The sequence below is a fragment of the Lissotriton vulgaris genome, chromosome 5, assembly GCF_964263255.1.
Source record: "Lissotriton vulgaris chromosome 5, aLisVul1.2, whole genome shotgun sequence".
In the NCBI taxonomy this organism is placed as follows: Eukaryota; Metazoa; Chordata; class Amphibia; order Caudata; family Salamandridae; genus Lissotriton; species Lissotriton vulgaris.
This window is the reverse complement of record NC_141693.1, coordinates 159,176,703-159,191,509: the sequence shown is the minus strand read 5'-3', so window position 1 is coordinate 159,191,509 and position 14,807 is coordinate 159,176,703.

The window sequence follows — 14,807 nt, the reverse complement described above, 5'->3', positions numbered from 1 at the left end:
CCATTGGAATCCCCGGCTTCTCTCCTGCGCGTATCTTAAACCCTCTCCCTCTGCGCGACCCTGCTGTGAAAGGCAACCCTTCTGCTAGACCCGCACAAACCCCCCCCCCCTTCCCTCTTGAAGAGGCATCCTTCGCCTTAGCTGACATAGCCCTCCCCAGCTGCACCTGACTGCCCCCGCTCTCTCATGTACGGGTCATAAGATCTCTCTCTTTCTCTCTATGTGACTCTGTCCCCGTGTCCACCCTGGCCCCCCCCCTCCCTTCTCCTCACATGGGCAAGTCATAAACCTTCTTCTGCAAGACCCTGTCCTTGAGAGTCACGGCCGCGCCTGACCAACACCTCCTTTCCTTCCATGAATGCCCCTCTGTTGACAAATTTTCCCTCTGCGCTCGATTATCCACGCGGCATGAATACCACTCCTTTGATGACCCCTTCCCCCGAGTCCGGCTGACCACACATGTCCGAGGCCATCGCCTGAGCCAGGAGATACCATTTACTGCCCTTATTGTATGAAGTCACTCCTCTTCAAAGGACCCACTATTGATCCTGGCCACCCCACCCCCTGGGTTATGATCAGGCGCACACATCCTAAACAGTTGACGGAACACTCAGCTGCGTGATTGCCCTCCCCTCTTATCAGCAGGTCAAGGGTCCCTATTGTGAACATATGTGGGGTAGGATTGACACGAGGATTATAGGGATGTCTTTTCTTTTGCGTCACACTGTCCTGATTGTACTATCAAGTGTTTTGTAAGGTATAAAAGAAGGAGTCTCAGCTCACTTGTTAGAGCACCTCCTGAAAGACACCGTGTTTCGTGTCCGAAATGACTGGCTCTCCTCATGAGAAATAAACTCTGTTCTTGATTCCTGCTTCCAGCGCCCGTCTCTTTATTTGGTAACTATTCAACATGGGAACTAAGAGGCGGTTTGCGCCAGCGGCCTGGGCATCGGTAGTAATCTGGGCTCCTGTTTCACAATCACAGAAGATGGCCTCTCATGTGTCGAAAATAACTTTTCTGGGGCGTTTTTTTAGCAAATAGTCAGGGAACTGTTTTTGTTTGATTAAAAAGGTATGGACACGTTGTTCCCCTGAGAGCCTCCACTTCGACCTCAAAACTTCAGAAACATTCACACACCAGAACTGTTACCACTCACTTAAACTTAAATTCCACGCATATGGTCAAGTGACTAATTGACATCTTACGAGACAAGAGATGAATGAATGTGTGTGCATGCGTGTGTTTTGAGTGTGGCAGGGATAGAACGAGAGAGAGGGAGAGTGTGTGTGCGTGTGAGAGAGTAAGACTGTGTGTGTGAGAGAGATAAAGAGAGATAGAAAGAGAGAGGGAGAAAGTGTGTGTGTGCATGTGTGTTTGTGTGTGTGTGACAGAGAGAAAGATAAAGACCTGAAGGCCCGCATCTTATCTTCCGTATGAAATTCTTCTGTGGTCTAACTATTATACATCCTTTGACTTCTAGTAGTGAACTTCTGTAGCTTTGACGGAACACAGAAGAGGTAAATATGAGGGCAGCAGTGTGGTTCAGTAGAAAGCGTAGGTCTGTGATGGGCAAAAGGTTGGCTGCCTGTGCTGAGGAAGGTAGACAAGCAGGATAGGAAGGATATGGTGTGAGAGCAGAGGTAATGTGATTAGCAGACTTCAGATGTGGGTTATTGATACTGCCATGGTTAGAGGACGCATTAGATGTGGCAGGGGTAATAGGTCTGTAGTGTTTTTAGGTGAAATTCAGAGACTAGAGACAGAGAGGGGGCTATAGATACCGATAACTTAGCTTTTGAAACCCACCCACATTTCACACATTAATTGTTTTACAATTAGATCATGAATTCTGTAAGATCTGTTTCTATGGAAAGAAATATCACCATATAACATGGCAGAATAGTTTGCAGTAGGTTTTCCTCTTTCTCCTGTCACTAGCTATCTCCTCCTAAGAAAACGATTATCCCATTCTCTCCCTTGTTTAAAAAGGAGCTGAGCTACGGTGTCATGTCATGTAAAGGGATTCCTCTCCCTTCAACTCAGTAGCAGTAGCACTTTCTGTCTCTATAAATCAGATCTTTTCTCTTGCCCTTTGGAGAGATCATGAACAAAGGTAGCAGAATACCCGATGTCAGTAATCTGCTTTCTCCAGGGAGGGCCTCTACATGCAATTCCTTAGTATTTGTTAACATAACAATAATATTAAACTTAATAAGAGGATGTTTCACTAATGTGAAAGCAAGTTTTTTTTTCTTTCGATGAATCTGAAAGATAGGGGATTGTTTGTTTGCTTTTCTTTAAACAGGCACACTAGTCTTTCTCATGAGGAGTTATTTTTCAATTTCGCCTACATTTCTTGATAAATACATTTTCTTTCTGTCTACCTTTTTATGTCAGGTGTCTTTTTTTCCTCTCCTCTCTCTCTCATTATCTCCCTGTCGCCCAGATTTTTCTTTTTCTCTGTGTACGGCTCTTTTCCCCTTTCTTCTCTAGCTTTATCTCTCCCTCTTTCTACCTCTCTTGTTCAACATCTCTCTGTCTCATTATCCACCTGTCAATCTCTATCGCGTTTCTGGAGCAGTCCCTCTCTCTCTCTATTTCTCTCTCTCTCCCTCTCCCTCTATCTCCCTCTCTCTCTCCCGGATGCTCTCTTAAATCATAAATATCATTCTCCTCTTTTAATCTCATCTGAAGAAGCAGAAATCTATGTTCAGGAGAGAGTTTGATTTGTTTTGAAACTGGAGTGACGAGAAAACAAATTAAGACAAAGAAAATTCCATTGTTCTGCTAAACACTTGAGATGGGATTGAAAGACCATCTGCTGCCTCATAGAAAAACATAAATATCACTTAGGAAAACAGTTTGTCATCTGTGTCGGAGAAAATTCAAGAGATTGGGGAGTCAGGGACCAATCAATACAAGAGGAGGAAAAGAAGACGTGGGTGAGTGCAAATACAAAAATAGGTGCTTATTTCAATAAGATAACAAAAATATATTAGAAGAAAAGTGATGTGAGTGAGCTCAAACATGCCTCGGTAACATGGGGAAGATTCAGTCCACAGAGACTGGAGAAGGGAAGCTCATGGAAAGCTCTCTGACTGCCAAGCACCATCCTAATGTGCAGCAAATCCAACGTGGAACCCATTCGAACTCTGAATGCTCACTAGGGGTGCTGGGTTCAAGTAGGCACATGCGCCTAAGGAGGTATCATGCTCATCTGACATAATGTGGCCCAGCGAAAACAATCCCAACATAACTTCTATGCCAAGAAAAACAGGGCCAGATTTACTATGACAGGAGATGTCTTCACATTCTCTTACTGCATCAGTGAATAGCCTCCCTTAGGTCCATTCCTACAGAACACTCCAGGGATGCTGCCATGAGGTGCCAGCAAGTCACCATGCTGGCAAAGACATTAGAGTGTTAGTTAAAATGTTCCATATTATGGTTAACAAAACCACAACTTTGTGTATGATGATGATGATGATGATGATGATGATGATTATTATTATTAGTATTATTATTATTATTATTATTATTATTATTATTATTATTATTACTAGTAGCAGTAGTTTTGTTAAGATACAACTATAATAATAATAATAATAATAATAATAATAATAATAATAAAAATAATAATAATAATTATTATTATTATAATACTAGTCTGTCACACTGTGCGTGACTTGGGGGCGGTGTTTCCAAAGGTCTCCTTCCTAGACCTGGAAAGCTCTGCTGTGCCATCTTGTTTTATCTTGTTTTTGGAGCAGTAGGTAGACTCCGGGGGCCTCATTTATGAGAAATGACGCATCGCTGCGTGAAAGCAGCAATGCGTCACTTCTCAGTGCGCACTCCTTGCGACATGATTGATGCGTCATATTTATAATATGACGCATCATGTCGCAAGGAGTTACAGATACGTCAGTATTTCTGACGTATCTGTAGACGCAAAAGTGACGCATTGCTGGAGTGTGTCACAAAAGTGACGCAACTCCAGCAATGCGTCCTTTCACATGGGGCAAGCCCCATGTGAAAGGGCTTGCTTCAGTCTTACGCCTGCTGTGAGGCAGGCGCAAGATTTTGACGCAACAGCGTCCTAAGAGTGACGCAGTGAAATCTCATAGATTTCACTGCGTCACTATTACGAGGCTTTTTGCGGGGGAACGCCCCCTCTGCATACATTATACCTGACACAGGTATAATGTGGCGCAGGGGTTTAAAAAGTGACGCATCTACCTAGATGCGTCACTTTTTAAATATGACGCAACGAGGCGCATTTTTTACACCGCTGGTGCGTCACAAAAAGTGACGCACCGGCGGCGCAAAACTGACGCAAGGCCTCATAAATGAGGCCCCAGATCATTTTTATATTTTTCTTTTTCATTTTGCAAGAAATTGAATCCAATGCCATAACATGTTTGTACATCAAGTAGGCAGGTAACTTTCTATGGGTTTCTTTCTTGTCAGAAGGCCACTGTGAGTGTTGTGAAATACGGCCAAACCTTCTCAATGTGAGGAGATTTCTTATCAGTCACCACGTTTTGAATGCACTGCAGGAGTTGAATACTTTTCTTTTCTTTGGGAGCCTCAAGTGCATTCAGTTTCCAAAATCTATGTGGGATTGCACAAAGCATTACCTGTAATAATTATAAGGACAAATAACAAAAATATGACGAGGCCGTGTCCGTACTATCAGGGTTGTGGCAGATACCTTAGGGTGTCATTAGTAGAGCTACTGAGATGTGCTAGGGTACTGACAAACCAGTAAGTTTTCAATATTTGTACAACACAAACGTAGCCCAAAGGCTGCACTGCACGGAGGATGGTGAAAGTGCAAGGGTGATAATGAAATGTTGCATTAGAGCTGCTGATATGCAGCACTGGTGCTGCACAAATGCAACTCTGGCCCGACACATATGTGTAAGGGAGGTTGTTGAAGTCTTACGCGGTGTGGCTCGAATGTCTCAGGGCCGCCTATTGACTGCACTGCAGGGGGATTCCGGTGATGCTTAGCTATGCCAGTGCTGTTGAAATGTGGCAAGGATACTCAGGGCCAGATTCACAAAGGGCCTCTGCACTCGTGGTGGAAGTCCTGCAGTCGTGGGGTGTTGTGGGATCGGGGTCTTCCCTCAGAGCAGAATTTCCGCAATAAGAAGTCTCATTGTGAATGTTCCACCTGAGTTGGAATCAGGCCCTCTGTGTAACAGATCAGTGGTGGACCCACTTAAAGATGTATTGTTTAGTTAGTTAAAACCATAACAATTTTACAATAAAACAGTTATTAAAAAGATGAGAAAGAGCACCAATATTTGCCATGTCCAAAGACATGGTTGTATAGTGAGTGAGTAACCAGCCGTTGTGATCTGTCTTTAAGTGTCTACAGCCCTTGTGATCTGTATTTAGGTGTCTAAATTGTGAAAAAGCAGTTTTTCTCTAGATATCACCAAAGTCTGCTTGGCGTTAGTCGCCTCTAATTCACTTGGTCATTAGCTAATCAAATAAAAAGGCAGGCGCTGGCAACTGGAAAACGAAGAACAGGTTTATTTCTCCAGAGGAGAACACGTCACTTCAGACAAACGAAATGTCTTCTCGAGGTGCTCTAACTGCATCTCTGTGGCATAGCCTTTTATACACGATCTCAACTCTTTATTGCAGGGTAACACATTACTGACAGTAGTTTATTACATCCCCAGAATCCCTGCTTCTAGCTAGTTCCCACACATACCCAACAGCAAATGTCCCCCTCCCCGGTCTCAGCAGTGGATTGTTATCGCGCAGCTGGGCATTCCGGCAGGGTCTGAAATATGCGTAATTGGTCATATCTAAGGGGGTTGTGGCATTGATTAATTCCAATCCCTTTGATGGAGAGCAAGTTCCTACTGTATGGGGGCAATAAACTGTATCCGCAGGGGCTGGTTATGGCCTGGGACCGGATCGAACAGCCAGGTGCAGGGGAGGAGGTTATCGATGGACATGTTCGTGCGTGGGGGATGAAAGGGCATGGGGGTTTGGTACGGGAAGAGGGGAAGTGGCTCCGGGGCTGGGTCGCGCTGAGGATGCTTTATGATTCTAGCATGTGTGCTTGGGGGGTGTCAGAGCACAGGGGATGATAGTGAGGTCAGGGTGACGCACTGGTGATCGGCAATGTACAAAATGGCAGCGGTATCTAAAATGGGTGCCGCTTACGTGCATACAGTGGCTCTTGTTAGGCACGATGGCGCCGGCGATGTTCACGTCTGTCGATAATATTTTAACAGTCGCCCCTTTGAATATTCCCAAGACATCTTGCTAGTCTATTTCAATCCCCATAATGTTTTGTATCTCTCTGTCATATATTGCATTAATTCGTTCTATGCGAGTATTTACAATCTTAGGGCACAAATAGTTCAGACATAGAGAACACAAGGGTGGTATACAGTGTATCCCCAGACAACAGTCACATATTATGAAAATTGGAACCAAGAGGACCATCAATAGTTTCCAACCCCAGTCCTTTAATATGCCCCAAAACCAGCTTCCAAGTGTCCAAGTCTCTTGTTCTTGATGGATCTCTGATGCCAGCCTGTGAAGATGTACTATTGCCTTGTAGACAGAAGGTGAGCCGTCAGGGACGAAAGTGCAACAGCTGGCACCGATGATGCAGCATGCTCCTCCATGGTCTACCAGTACTACATCTAAAACAAGACGGTTTTGCAAAGCCAATAGGGCTTGACGCTCGGCGGTGTTGTTGGTGAGGATGCCGGCTGTGACGTTCAAAGCTGTCTCTACTGCTTGAGACAGGTGTCGAATGGCCCGGCTGTTTGTCATCGGACCCCAAAGTGGGACAAGTCCTTTGGCCGCATCGAGAAACTGCGATGCAGCAGATTCCGCTTGGTCCGTGTCTCCGGACCACCTTTCTCGGTGGTGTCCAGCAGGTGCAGTGTAGGTTGGAAGCAGAACAAAAGCGATGTAGCATGTGCCCCCCCCAGCCCTTTGGGAGCCAGGTGTAGGCCTTTGTACCACAGATGAAATACATGTTGGGTGATGCAACAAATGAAGGGGGGTCAGCAGTGTTCAGGGTTCTTGTTATTTGGCAAGTGCTGTGGCCCACGATTTTTGTCTCATGGCCTTCGATGCAGACAAGACCTGAGACGCTCACCACAGATAGGGCCACAGTTGTGGTTGCAGCTGTTCTTTTCTTTAGAAAGGAGAAGGTTGGTCTGGCTGAATTATTCAATATTTGCATTCCACTCGCTCTTTTGCTGGAATGTTCATTGGGAAAGTTGCGTTTGAAGTGAGAGGACAAAAGGGAGCAGTTGTTCTTCCAGTTATGTTCAGCCAGAACTCGCGATAGAATTGTTTTATTGTCCCATCGGATGTGGCAATGTCTTTGTAGCTCTCTTGTAGGAGTATTAACCAGGCGAGGCAGGACCCATGAACAGAGAAGAGTGAAGGGATGAAAGGAATGGAATGTTCAGTGGCATGGGGTAGTAATCCACAGATCCAACAGCTGGTGGCATTTGCAGCAAGATTGTGTTGGTGCAACAACTGTACAAAAGAGTTGTTCCAGAACTCTTTGCGCCGTTCTCAGAGTCGTGATGACAGCGTTACCAGATAGTGTTCTCTTTCAGTGGTGGGTTGCACAGTCGGTATCAGTGTTCGGTAAGCAGGAGCACTCTCTTCCAGACCGTGACCATTAGCAAGAGACTGGCAAGAGATGCCGTTAGGAGTGTGATTGTCTTTATACTCTGCACTTTGGCAGTCTTGGTGTCGTTGCGGCGGTTCTTCGGTTGTCCGGGATCTTCCATCACCTTCAAGAGGCTCACATACTGGCAGGACCACATACTTTCCTCTAGCGTTTCTCCTGGTAGCCTTTGTAGTGTTAGCTACCGCTCTGAGACTTTTGACTTAGTTAGTGGTCTGCTTCCTCAGAGCACTCTCCTTTCGTCGTAAGTTGTACCCTTCTTTGCACGGCACCGTGGGGTCTGGAAACTCTGTCAGTTCAAGTGTCTCTGTTTTTGGGTAACAACTCAGGGTTGGTCGGTCTTTGGTCAGGAGCGCTTCTTGGGTGTCCACGTCTTCCTTTCTTGCCAGTTTCGGTGCTATCCGTTTGCAGTGGTGAGCGTGCAGCCAATTTTTCTTTCCTTCCACTCGAAGAGCAGTTCGGGTGGTGATCAAGACTTGCCAGGGGCCCGTCCACCGGGGTTCCAAACTCTTCGACCTCTGGAAGTTTCTTAACAGTATGAAGTCCCCAGGTTTGATATTGTGTCCGGGGCCCCTGGATACGTCTGGTATGGCTTGCTGCACCTGTTGGTGGATAACAGTTAGTTCGCTCATTAATTCATGCAAATAGTCGGACATGAGTATGTCCGGGACATTGTTAATGGTTGTCAGTTTCGGGGCCGCCCAAATGTTAATCGGCCTGCCGAAAACAAGCTTGTACGGGGTCAATTGATGTCTGGTTGGGGTGGAGCGCATGGACAGCAATGCCAGTGGGAGGTCATCGGGCCATTTCAGCCCAGTGGTGGCGACTATCTTTGCTAGCTTCAGTTTCAGTGTGGCGTTGTGCCTTTCTACCAGGCCCGCTGACTGGGGGTGGAAAACGACATGGAACTTTTGTTTTACTCCCAACCCCTTCAGTATGTGTTGGATGACCTCAGCTATGAAATGGGGGCATTGTCACTCCATAAAACTCTACAAATGCCATATTGGGGGAAGAATTCCTTCAGCAACACCTTTGCAGTGGCAGTGGAGGTATTGTCATGAGGGGGCATGCTTCCACCCATTTGCTGAAGGCGCACACAATAACTAGGACGTATTTCAGACCATGGCACCTTTCTAGTTGAATGTAATCCATTTGGAGGATTTCAAAGGGATGGTCGGGGACACCAAACCCTCCCTGTGGTACTACTGTCCCTTTCCCTAGGTTGTGTTGCAGACATACCATACATTGTTGTACTAGGCGTTTTGCTGAGTCTGCTAGCTTGCCGTTATGCCATACCCTAGTAATCAGTTCGGTCATGGGAGCGGATCCTATGTGTGCGGGTAAGTGTGCCATGGTCAATATGGGGATCAGATAGGCATTAGGTAGTAGCCATTTGTCTTTGTCTTTTGACCTCCAGCAGCCTTCATTGTCTTTTAGTCCCACCCGAGCCCACTCAGTCAGTTCGTGTGGTGTACTTGTCAGAAGGATGTCTCTTATAGTGGCCCTAGCGTCTGTCCATTTCTCTGCTTGTGACCTAATCACATACATTCGGGTTGCGGTTCTGTCTTCGGCTGTGGCTCGGGCAGTAACCTCAGCTAGTGCATTCCCCCATCCAATAATGTCTGTCACTTTCTTATGGGCTTGGCACTTAATCACTGCTAGCTGCTTGGGGAGGAGGACTACTTCAGTCAAGGAGGAGACTAGATCTCCATTGAAATTGGGTGTGTCGTGTGAGGTCAGGAATCCTCTTTCCCTCCAAAGGAGCCCAAAATGTTGAACCACCCCGAAGGCATACTGGCTGTCCGTGTATAAGTTTACTGTCATCCCTGCTGCTAAAATACATGGGCAGTGGTGACGGTGTATGCAGCTGAGGTGGTGCCATCCGGGAGTTTGATGCATGAGCCATCTACCCATAGTTCCCCGTCAGGTTCTGGAATAGCAGTGTCTCGGAGATCTACCCTACTACTCGTCCGCTTGTCAGTGAGGGTCACACAGTCATGTAGGGGAGTCATGCTGGGGTCGTATTCAGGCAGAGGTAACAACGTAGCTGGGTTTAGAGTGGTGCATCGCTTCAGAGTAATGTGTGGCGCTAGCAGGGTCAACTCGTATCCTGTCAGTCGTGCACTAGTCAGATGTTGAGTTTTGGTCTGATTCAGAAGTGTGTCAACTGCATGGGGAACTAACACTGTAAGAGAGTTGGAGAGTACTATTCCCTCACTCTGGCGTATCGAAAATGCTGCAGCTGCTACAGTGCGTAAGCACACCGGTAGTGCTCTGGCTACTGGTTAAGGGTGGCTGAGAAATAAGCGCAAGGGCGCGGATCACTGACAGAATATCGACCTCCAAAATATCGACCTACAGGAATATCGAGTCACAAATATGGAGGGCAAGAATATCGACATCCTATCTACAACATGGTAAGTACAAAAATATCGAAAAAATAATATAGATGTTAAAAATATCGATGTTAAAAATATCGTTTTTTTTCTTTTAAAATATAAATGTAAAATAAAGTATATTACACTAATAAATAAAATCTGCATAGTTAAAAGTATCTAATAATGTTTAAAACTAATAAATAATACATATATAATAATAATACATTAATTAAATATACACAGTAAATATATAATATATATATATATATACTGAACAATAAGTTCTAATAATTATTTTACTAACTTATAAATTATTAAAATATATTCTAATTTAGTAATACATTTACAAACATAAAACAATAACATAAATAAAATGTACAAAACATAAAAAATTAAATATAATTTTAATATTTTTACAATTAATTATATAAAATGTTGGATAGCGTAGGGGTAAAAATTACTATTCCTGCTCCAGAGAGTGCAACTGTAGGGAAAGCTTTGGATAGCGGCAGGGTAAAATATACTATTACCACTCCAGAGAGTGCAACAGTAGGGAAAGCGTTGGATAGCGTAGGAGTAAAAATTACTATTTCCACTCCAGAGAGTGCAAAAGTAGGGAAACCATTGGATAGCGTAGTGGTCAAAATTACTATTCCCACTCCAGAGAGTGCAACAGTAGGGAAAGCATTGGATAGTGTAGGGGTAAAAATTACTATTCCAACTCCAGAGAGTGCAACAGTAGGGAAAGCATTGGATAGCGTAGGAGTAAAAATTACTATTCCCACTCCAGAGAGTGCAACAGTAGGGAAAGCATTGGATAGCATAGGGGTAAAAATTACTATTCCCACTCCAGAGAGTGCAACAGTAGGGAAAGCGTTGGATAGCGTAGGGGTAAAAATTACTATTCCCACTCCAGAGAGTGCAACAGTAGGGAAAGCATTGGATAGGGTAGAGGCAAAAATTACTATTCCCACTCCAGAGAGTGCAACAGTAGGGAAAGCGTTGGATAGCGTAGGAGTAAAAATTACTATTCCCACTCCAGAGAGTGCATCAGTAGGGAAAGCGTTGGATAGAGTAGGAGTACAAATTACTATTCCCACTCCAGGGAGTGCAACAGTAGGGAAAGCGTTGGATAGCGTAGGGGTAAAAATTACTATTCCCACTCCAGAGAGTACAACAGTAGGGAAAGCGTTGGATAGCGTAGGGGTAACAATTACTATTCCAACTCCAGAGAGTGCAACAGTAGGGAAAGCGTTGGATAGCGTAGGAGTATAAATTACTATTCCCACTCCAGAGAGTGCAACAGTAGGGAATGTGTTGGATAGCGTAGGGGTAAAAATTACTATTCCCACTCCAGAGAGTGCAACAGTAGGGAAAGCGTTGGATAGGGTAGAGGTAGAAATTACTATTCCCACTCCAGAGAGTGCAACAGTAGGGAAAGCGTTGGATAGCGTAGGAATAAAAATTACTATTTCCACTCCAGAGAGTGCATCAGTAGATAAAGCGTTGGATAGCGTAGGAGTAAAAATTACTATTCCCACACCAAAGAGTGCAACAGTAGGGAAAGCGTTGGATAGCGTAGGGGTAACAATTACTATTCCCACTCCAGAGAGTACAACAGTAGGGAAAGTGTTGGATAGCGTAGGGGTAACAATTACTATTCCAACTCCAGAGAATGCAACAGTAGGGAAAATGTTGGATAGCGTAGGGGTTAAAATAACATACTTATAAATAAAATCTTTTTATTTAAATAATGATATAAAGTATTGAAAAAATTTAAACCATATACAATACCTATACATAATTATAAAAAACATGATTACCTAAATATATTTAAGCAAAAATAACTATTTAAAAATACAATTTTTTTTATATTTAATTTCCATTTACTAATTATTTAACAATTATATTATTTACAAAACAATCATTTAAAAAAATTATTACTTAATTACATTTACATTACGTCCACCATATTCCCCTATAAACCGACTACCCACAACAGAACACATTTATTTATTTATGAATTAATTAAAAGTATTTACCAATCAATTAAAATTAATTACCAATTAATTAAAAATAATTACCAATTATTTAAATTTAAATTATAATTCCTACTAATGAATAATTAATTATACATAATTAAATAACTTCCCACCCTATTCCCCTATGAACCCACAACCCGCTATAAAACATATTTATCAATTAATCAATTGATTAAAATGATTAACCAATTAATTAAATTTAATTACCAATTATTTATTTAATTAATATTAACTACTAATTATTAATCAATTTAACATAGTTAAATTACTTCCCACCCTATTCCCCTATAAACCCACAACCCGCTATAAAGCATATTTATCAATAAATCAATTAATTAAAATGATTAACCAATTAATTAAATTTAATTACCAATTATTATAATTAATTAATATTAAATAACTAATTAATAATCAATTTAACATAATTAAATTACTTCCCACCCTATTCCCCTATAAACCCACAACCCGCTCCGGTACTAAAACATATAATTAACTTATAAATACATTTATTAGTATATATATATAATACACATATAATAGTACTTATTTTAATTACTTAAGTAAAACATATAACACATACATAATAAAAAACAACAGAAATAATACAAATATCGATATTAGTGTAATCGAAATTAGTAACATCGATATATATGCTATCGATATTACTAACTTTGATATTACTTACATCGATATTAATTATTTCGATATTACTTACCTTAGGGTCGATATTCTGTCCAACGATATTCTTGTCTTCGATATTCTGCACCTTCGATATTATTGACACGATATTTTGGTACATCGATATTTCTAACTCGATATTTTGACTGTGTACCCAAGGGCGCTGCTTGGGACCAATCGATTGTGTTGGGACAGATACGACACATCCCTCTCTTTCGTGTGTGTAGAGGGAGAATGTTTTGGAGTAGTCTGGAGTTCCTAGAACGGGTGCTGAACAAAGGGCGTCTCGCAGTTCTTGGAACAATGTCTGGCATTCGGGAGTCCAAGGGAGTGGTAATGGAATGTCTTTGGCTAGAAGGGAATGTGGGGGTTTGACAATGAGACTAAAGTTCGGCAACCACTGTCGACAGAATGAGGTGAGGCCTAACAAAGAGCGGACTTGCTTCTGGTTCTTAGGGACGGTATTGTCTAGAATAGTCTGGATTCTGTCATGCGTGAGCTTCCTCCCTTCCTTTGATAAGAGGTGTCCTAAATATGTTACTTGGGGTTTGCAAAACTGTAACTTCTTTCGGGAAACTTTGTGGCCATTCCCTGCAAGGAAGTGTAGGAGCTGGATGGTGGCTGTGACTGCTAGTGAAGTGGTGTCTGCTGCTAAAAGGATATCGTCTACATACTGTATCAACACCACCCCGTCTGGTAACTGTACTACATCTAACTGTCTTTTGAGCACCTGGCTGTAGATGCTTGGACTCTCGGTGTACCCCTGGGGCGCTCGACAAAATCTATACGAGCAGGATCTTAGGGTAAATCCAAAGAGATGGCGGCTGTCTTGGTGAATGGGTATGGAGAATAAGGCATTCTTAAGGTCAATTACGGTGAACGAGGTGGCAGTGGGCGGGATTAGGGTCAGTATGGTGGTGATGTCAGAGACTACAGGGTACTATGGCACAACTATCTTGTTGATCTCTCGTAGGTCGATGATGAAGCAGTATGCTTTCCCATCTCTCTCTCCTTGTCTCTTGATAATCGGTAAGATCGGACTGTTACAGACATTGCTCACTACCTCCTCTACCACTCCTGCTTCTACTAGTGACTGAATTATTTCGGCCAATGCTTTCTCGCCCTCTGGTGAAATCTTGTACTGGGGTACTTTCGGTAAGGTTGCGTCCTGTCGTATTGTCACATACACTGGGTCTATAATCATTCGTCCTTCGTCTGAGTCAGCCTTAGCCCACAAGTGCGATGGCAAAGTGTCCAGTAGGGACACATCTGCTTCGGTAATGGGGTACATGTGTTGAGATGGGTGAGGTCTTAGATGGCTCGGACCCCGTCAGCGAGCATCTGATAGTCCCTCGAAAATGTTTCAGCAGATCGAGACCCATAATGGCGTCTGGGGTATTGGAGGAGAGGAGAAATGTTGTGTCAATGATATTATCTCCAAGATCAAAAGGGATCAATTTAGACAAGGGGTTACTGGAGGACGTACCATAAAATCCTAATGATGTCACGTGTGAACCAGACAAGGGTGCCCTTGAAATCAGTCATTTAGGTAATCCACTACGTGTTGCTCCCGTGTCTACCAGAAATGGTGACTTCGTGCCCAGGACCTTTGTGGTAACATAAGGGCCTTGCTGGTCAACATAGAGCTCAACTGCATCCCTCCCTTTCCCTTGGCAGTCCTATGCAAAGTCGTACGTGTTGTCATAGTCAGATTGTTGGTACTGATTCTGTCGGGGACAGTCAAATGCATTTGCCCTACCTGGCCTCGCTTCACTGGCGTCGTTTGCATACCCTCTTCCATGTCCTCTACCTCTCGGTCCATTCGTTAATTCTCTCGCCCCTTTTTCCTTATTAATTCCTAATAGGTTCGGGCATTGGGGCTTCCAGTGTCCGTACCCCTTACAAAATGCGCACTGAACCTCCCCCAAGTCCCACCTTCCAGCCTAGGGTGTGGATACATTATTTCTGGGTGGTGGTGTTCGAGGGGTATTTTGCTGATATCCACCCATATATTGTTCCCTTCC